The 8,406-nt window shown below is 33.4% G+C and overlaps 1 pseudogene; it reads left to right on the top strand.

Annotated features, from left to right (window-relative positions):
* Positions 1 to 2,109: 2,109 nt before the first annotated feature.
* On the top strand, positions 2,110 to 3,119 carry LOC118749502 (annotated as a pseudogene).
* Positions 3,120 to 8,406: the final 5,287 nt, after the last annotated feature.

The following is an 8,406-nucleotide window of genomic DNA, read 5'->3' as shown; positions in this document are numbered from 1 at the left end:
TTATATAGCACAAATCTAAATGATTTTCACTGCTGTGTGATCGTTATGTAAACCGGTAACATAATTTAATGGGTTTAGACTCCTACATAAAGGAGATATATCGTAATAACTGGTATCTGAACAATCAGAGGTTTCAGAGATAAAGCTTATACAGCATAGATTTTGCCGATTTTCTCAGTAGACTTTGCATTATTATTTATAGAATTGCTTACGAAATTTATCTGTTTTAGCAGTCCAAACAAAGGAGTTGTATAATAAAACCCCATATCTGAACAATCAGTTGTATAGAGGATATAAATAGGTTACAGTGACCCGCTCTTTGTTAATTTTACTGTAAACTTTCTGTTGGTAATTAGTGAAAATAGTGCGAAATTTATGTTCTTAGCTGCATATATGGAGAAGTTATAACAAAGAATCTCGCATCTGAACAATCAGTTGTATGGAGCCTATAGGTTATAGCAACCCAATCTTCGCCATTTTCACTGTAAGTATTTGTTTGACAACGGGTGGAAATATTACGAAATGTCATGTTCCCAGCTGCATAAATGGAGGAGTTATAACGAAAATTCTCATAACTGAACAATCAGTTGTATGGGAGATATATGTTATAGTGACCCGATCTTTGTTATTTTTACTATAAGTATTCTGTTAATAATGAGTGAAAACGGCGCGAATTTTCATGTTCCTAGCTGCATAAATGGAGAAGTTATAACGAAAAGTCTCATATCTGAACAATCAGTTGTATAGGAGCTATATGTTATGTGGTCCGATTCTTCCGGTTCCGACAAATGATTAATAAATTATAAAAATACACCCACCTACCAAATTTCATCCGGATATCTCGAAAACTGAGAGACTAGATTGCATACAAACAGACCGACAGACGGACATGGCTAAATCGACTCAGCTCGACGTTTTGATCATTTAAGTGTACATTTTAATGGGTCTATCTCTTCTTATTCTGGTACTTACAAACATCGGACCAAAGTTATAATACCATTTCATGCTCATGAAAGTTATAAAAAATTTATTTTGGGCGGGACGAAGTTCGCCGAGTCTGCTAGTATACATATAAAAGTATAAATTAATTTTTAATTGGCGTTTATGGAATGCACCCATTGGTACAGCCATTTCTTGTACGAGGTCAGCGCTTAGAAGATCTTTTGTTGACTTCCACTTTAGGCGGGTAAAAATAATTGAGGTAGATACCAGCTCCTCTATTAGTGGGTTAGTACAGCTTTGTAGTCTCAGGTTATAAGATGTAGCATATTTCTTAATTTTTTCCTTGATAGTGGCAATTTTAAGATCCCGATGCAGTTGGTCATTAGTAATGATTTGAGGTGCGTTAACAATCATTCGAAGAGTTTTTGATAGGAACCTTTATAGTATTTCAATATTTGAGTTTGTTGCGCTGCCCCACAGCTGAATACTGTAGGTCCTAAGCGGTTTTATGACAGTTGAGTACAGCAGAAGTTTGTTGTCAGTTGATAGTTGGGAATTACGGTTTATAAGCCAATACATATATGCTGTAAATACATAAAGGGCATGCGGTGAGCGGCTTACATTGAAGTTAGCGAAATGCCAACCAAAGAAATGTCACCTGTCACCACAAAAGAATTGACGCTATACGCTGAAAAAATTTGCAAATCTCGTAAACGCAAACGCCGCACTTTTTAGAAATTTCCGGAAAATATTAATAAATTTCATGTGCATTTGCTAGTTAAAGTGATAGATTTGTGTTTGCAATTTGTTTGTGTTTGTGTATAAAAATGGGAGAGAAAAATTCTTCTGGCATTTAAAAGCTAGCAAGAGTCCCTGGTCCTACATATTCAAGAAAATTCCACGTTTAAAAGTATTTTTGTGTTTGTTTCGTTGTTTTACGCGAAATGGAGCTTCAAGAACTATTTTAAAAATTTACTATAATTGCCATAAAGCACATCGAATGTGTAAAAAAAGCCCACGCAAAATACAAGGCGGTCAAAATGTGAAAAAAACGACGCTGGTGGGTACGACCACTGAATATATCGCGCGAAGAGCTGGGGTTTATCAAACCTTGTGCTAAACAGTTGGAAGCACAAGATGAGGAGCGTTTTTTTCAAAGCTACTTGCATGTCAGTTGCAACATACAATTTACTTCTTTCAATGTTAAGAGAAAAATTACACCGAATATCTCGTCGACCCCCAATTGGAGTTGAATCACGGTTATCGGTAACGCTTTTGTAAGTATTAATATTAGCGTTCTAGATTCGGTAAGGTTTGCAGGTTTTTGTCCAAAGTTACAGGAAAACGTTCCCGGTGTTTTTAAGCTATGTCTTACACATGGCAGAACGCTGTTCCTATAACTTCGGACCAGGTTCTCTGAAACCTGCAAGTCTTACTGCATCTAAAATATGACTACTGATTTTTAATCCTTGAACGCCGTCCCTGTCGGTTCGTCGAATCGACGAAGAATGACTTTCCAAGGTTAAAACACACGCCAAAATTTTATGTTACAGGTATTTGGCTCAAGGATGTAATGTACAAGTTCTGGCTTGGGCGTATAAGCTTGGCATTTCAACTGTGCGAAAAATAATTTATGAAGTATGTGATACACTGTGGGTTGAGCTCGGTTCTATTTACGTTTCTCCACCAAATGCCACAGAACTGCGGAAAATTGCTGATGATTTTTTCATAAAACCTGGAATGCCAAATTGAGTGGGAGCAATTGATGGCAAGCATATTAATATGTTCCGTCCAAGAAAAAGTGGCTCACTTTATGTTAATTATAAAAAAAGGTTAAGCATCACACTATTAGCGACTTGTGATGCCAACTATGTGTTCACCTATGTTAGCGTTGGATCATTTGGTTCTCAAAGCGATGGCGGTATATTTAGTAGAACCGCCTTTGGTAAAAGAATTTTAAACGGAACCTTGGAAATGCCACCGGACCGACCTTTACCTTATACTTCAATGAACTTTCCCCATTACTTTGTTGCCGATAATGCCTTTCCCATAAAAAAAATTGTATGCGACCTTTTCCTGGTCATTTCTTATCTCCGGATAAAACAGCATTTAACAAAGCTTTATCAAAAGCTCGTGTAAATATCGAAAGTGTATTTGGCATTCTAGCAAATCGATAGCGAGTCCTTCATACAAACATTCATGCCAATCCAGAGAACGCTGACAAAATTGGATAAAATGGGTTTTAATACATTGTTACTGAAGACTCCGAGGAGCTGACGCTTTCGTTATATACAATTTAGCAAATTTTGCAGGCTACACAGGAACTACATTCACGTGCCTCTCAAACCGGCGCACAGGAGCGACATATGTACATTAGACTGCATCACCAAAAAAAGTTGCGGTTTTTCCGCCGGGATTAAAGAATGTATTATATATTAAGACGTCCACCAAAATATTTCGGAAAAATATTAAGATTTAAGTGAACTGGCCCGATTTGAAAATACCTCCAAAAACGGAGTTTTATATGAATAAAAATAGTTTCTTAAACAACTTTTTGAGAAAGGTCCCCTCAGATGACAAAACAGATTAAGCTTAAAAAATCTACATAAAAATATTTTATAATCTTTTCAACGGAATCGTAATAATGAGATTTTTGTTTTTTTACTTTTTTCGAAGATTGATTTACGAAAAACTTAAATAACTGGGCCAAAACTATTCTGATTTAGACTTATGGGATCTCGGTAGAAAGGTATTTTCCCACTCTTTTTATTTGTGTGCGAAAAAAAGTCATTCCCCCGTAGCGAATGTCATGCATTAGTCACTTAAGAGTCTTGTACGGAAAAGTTACGTCTTAAATGACTTTGGGCTCCTTTTCATTATTACGATTCCGTAAAATTTTTTTTTTATTTAATATTTTTATGTAATTTTTTAAGTTTAAGCCGTTTTGTCATTTAAGGGAATTTTTTCAAAAAACTTCTTTAAGAAACTATTTTTATTCATAAAAAACTCCATTTTTTGAGGTATTTTCAAATCGGTCCAGCTCACTTAAATCTTAATATTTTTCGGAAATATTTCGGTGGACGTCTTAAAATATAATAGATTTTATAATTCCAATGGAAAAACAGTACCGTTTTTTTTTTGTATGTGGGGTGATGCAGTCTAATGTGCATACAAAAGCTGCCAAATACCTCATATTATCTTTGGGTCGTGTGTAACGTCATCCTTGAGGTATATAAAATATATAAATATAGGTTTCTTGAAACACATTTATATTTTCATATAAGTCCAAATTTAAAACTTTGTAGAAAAATAGTGGTAACCAGTGTTGCCGTTTAAGCCCTTTGGTGGCTAGCTTTAGCTCCCACATACTTTTTTTTGGCCACATAAATTTAAAATTGCCCCTAGCTCTTTTTTTAGCCCTTTGGAGAATTTATTCATCCTTGGCATGAAACAGGGCTATATGCTTAATTTGATCTAATTTTTTTTTAAGTAAGAGAAGAATTTTTAAACTAAGAAATACTGATATATGTATATGTATATATATATATGTATTGTATGTTCCTTACGCTTTTATACATACATACTAAAAAAGTGTTAGGGCCGTTAACTTATCTAGTAACGATTTAACTATAGTTTAAAATATATAAGTTTACGGCCGGCCTTTAATATGCTTAATAGCCCATGAAGTCGATTGACCACCAGCCGCTGGTGCGACTTCAAAAACTATTTGAAAATTTTATGATTGTACCAGCATGCTGGTGTCGTGAATGGTGAAATGAGCTAATTTTTCTAAGTAAAAAGTATTCTTGGGAAAATTTCTTGCACTATATGAGTCAAGGCCATGTTTGCGGAAGAGTAAAATTCACGATATTGCAGTTGTGAATAAAAAAAAAAAACAATATTTAACAGAATGGTAGAAAAATTATGAAATTTCGGCTCATTTCTATCATTTCTGGACCTTATTTGTAAAGAAATAGATATTATACCAGCATGCCGGTAAGTTATAAGCTTTGAGCCTGATGGAACCAACATTTGATGGAGCCAGCAAGCTGGTGTCTCTTCTCCCTTTTACTCAAAAAGGTTTTTGGTTGGATAAAATATTAGCTTTTTTCCAGAGTACATTGCTTTTCTATACCATTACTTATTGAAAATGTTTGCGTGTATACTTAGATATTAGCGTGGGCCGAAAATCCGCTGTTTTAGAATTTTGATTGGTAATAGCAAAAATATGGTTCATTATGCTCTAAAGTAAATCTGTGTGAAATGTGAATATTTTTGGTCAATATCCTAGGCTCGACTATGTCCACCAAAGTTCAAGTACTAAAAAAATGTTTGTTTAGCTAACTTCGATTCTCTCAAATTATGTAGGACTTATACTTTCGAAGAATATTGCAATTTTAGTAAAAAAATGTATTAATTAATTAATTTATTAATTTTTATTTTTTGAGCATATTGAACTTTGATGGACTTGGGCGAGCCTAGGATATTGACTAAAAAATTCCAAATTTCACAGATTTTTTTTTAAAGCATAGTGAATCATATTTTTGCTATTACCCATCAGAATTCTAAAAAACGGATTTTCGGGCCACGCTTCTAGAGATGCGAATACAGAAGGTGGCGCTGATTGTGATACCGCTAACTCTCTCTTGAAAATTATGACAGAAATATGACGTCATAGGTGATGTACACATACATATACATATGCAAAACATATACATACTGATAGATCTCTCTCAGCTCTTTCCACCGGCAAATCTGCGATGACGTCATATTCACGTTACTCTCCCGAGTTTCACATCAATCAGCGCAATCTTTTATTATATCGGTCTTGTTAGATATGTATATGTAAGTAACAAATTTTAGCTACCCTTTTTAACCACAACGACTTTTTTTTAGCCCTTTTTTAAAAGGAATTTGGCTACCACTAAAATTGATTCGCGGCAACGCTGGTGGTAACTGGTCAAAATGTCGCGCCCAACAAGAAATGTTTGGAATATGTACATACATATATAGCGACCGCGTCTCATGAACTAAAAGAAATTTTCAAATCGTTACCCTCCAGTATTGCTGGAGTCAATCGCTACTTTTGAACCGCTACTGCACCAACTCCTAGGTAAGTAGCTACTCTATTAACCCGTGGTAGTGCACACGGTACTGCAGACTCGAACCTGTCGTAAGCAGAATAGCTAAAAACTACGACAAAGGGCGCCCATAATATATAGTCAATTTGCTGCCAACCCGACTTCGTCATTTCCGTACGAAGAGTTGTTCAGTTCACTGGAGCAATGCAAAGTGGTAAGCGACAACACAACGAAAGCAGGCAAGATACCAGCATGCGTAAAGGTATGAAATCACTAATAGAAATCTGTATACTATTCACAAAATAAAGTTTTATTTATCCACATTCAGATATGGTAATTACATGCGTTCCACTTGGCGGTAATATTCAAAAAATTGCAACAACCAAGGAAGATCAGACAACGCAAAAAGACTGGACAAAAAAATAGTGATAATAACAAAAACTTAGTGATTTAAAAAATTTAAAAAAATAACATCCAGTAGGAAGGAAAATTGTACTTTATAAGCCTTGTCATTATTTAATAGAAAACACCATGCACTCAGCTTTCCCACTGTATGATTTTAATAAGAGATTCAAAAAGAAATTACATACATACATTAAATTAAATTAAAGAAAAATTTGTTATTTGATTTTTAGTTGATAATAACTGTACTGGATATTTAATCGCTTTGATTTATTGGAGTCCGAAAACATTAAATTTGTTATAAAAATTCTGTTCGTCGTGTTTTGTTTTGTTGTTGTTTTGTTTGTTAATTATTAAACCTTTTTTATTTAATTTGTTTTACAAAAGCGGTTAAAAATTAACAACAATCTTTACGCAAATTCATTGAGGTCATTAAAAACAAATCATAAAATAATATAAAATAAATTAATTCACAAACTTAAGTAAATACTAATAATCAACTGCTAATTATAATATATCATATGTACATTTGAAGCAGTTAGAATCATAAGGATCTAAGTGACATTTTTTGAAAATATTAGTTATACCCATATTTGTATATGTAGTTAAATATAGTATTTAGTTGGTGACAAACAGTAAACATTCTTTGAATTAGTTAATTAACCTGCAGTAATTTAGGCAAGAATCATTTCAAATGAATTTACCAAGAATTTACAATAAGTAATCAACTTTTACTTTAATTATCTTAAATCCATGTCAGACCTACTTAGATCGTTTTGATTCTAACCCCTTCCTTTGTAATTAGTGAGTATGTATGTATATTACAATAGAAGGAGTTGATAGTATCAATTATGTACTTATTTACTTATAAAAGTATAAAGCAATTACGATCATTATGCACTTTGATACGTACTTATTGAATACATCTTATATTTGAAATGGTTAGTTAATTAATTAATGGGTCGATTACGGATAGCAACGCAACCATATTTCGGTTACCAGCTGGCAACGCAACTGGAAAGAAAATATGTATTACGAATGGCAACTATCGTCAGCTGCTGTAGAGTTATCGATAATCGAAATTTGACAGATCGACAATCAGCAAGAGGCTGTAAACAAGCTGTGCGAGTAAAATTAAATTATTAAAATAGAGTTTTAAAGAAAAGACAGCAATAAAGCTAAGTTCATTACAATTATTTGTTTAATAGCGACATTTAAAGGATCATTCCAATCCTTAAGAGCTACCGCGTGCACTGTAAGCAAAAGTTAATGCTTTCAAAGTTTTTCATTTATTATCGTTTTGTGTTCATTTTCGAAGCATATTGAGGACTTCCAAAAGAAGCTGTAGTATAATTGGTTAATAAACAGATGAACCTCTTCGTTCAACTTTAATACCTCCGCACATAAAATCTTGCGCACCTCTTCGATTTTCCGCAGAAGGAAGTGCCACCGCAATGCCTTAAATTTGGAAAACTTTAGGTGTCGGTAGTTTTAAAAGAGGTGCTTAACTTGAAAAAGGAAAAAATTTGTAGAACAGTGTTCCCTTTTGTTTCGCCAAAGGGCGTACTGCACGGGAACTAAAATTTTAAGTTATTGTTTTGTTATTTTCACCATATTCTGTAAAAGCAAACTGCATTGCAAAATGTTAATATCGTTCAAATTATTAAAAAGTAAAATATATGACACACTTTTAAATTTTCGCTCCTAAATACGCTCTAAAAACATTCCCAGCAACCCCAAAAATCTTTAATAAATTGCACATTTTTCATTAAGGGTTATTAAAAGTAAAAGGTTTCAGGTACAATAAATACTATATTTTTATCTTTTTTTAATAATATTGAATATGCAAAAGAAAACATATTAGTTAAAAATAAAATGAAGACTTTAGTTCATTTTTGAGTGAACTAAAATAAAAATAAAAGTTTTCATTAAAATAAATTAAATTCATTAACTTTGCACATTCCAGTCTTTTCTTTTTCAA

This window comes from Rhagoletis pomonella, unplaced genomic scaffold (assembly GCF_013731165.1).
Source record: "Rhagoletis pomonella isolate Grant_MI unplaced genomic scaffold, Rhpom_1.0 Rhpom_scaffold_00017, whole genome shotgun sequence".
In the NCBI taxonomy this organism is placed as follows: Eukaryota; Metazoa; Arthropoda; class Insecta; order Diptera; family Tephritidae; genus Rhagoletis; species Rhagoletis pomonella.
The sequence above is the reverse complement of the archived record's forward strand: the minus strand, read 5'-3'. Positions and strand labels throughout refer to the sequence as shown.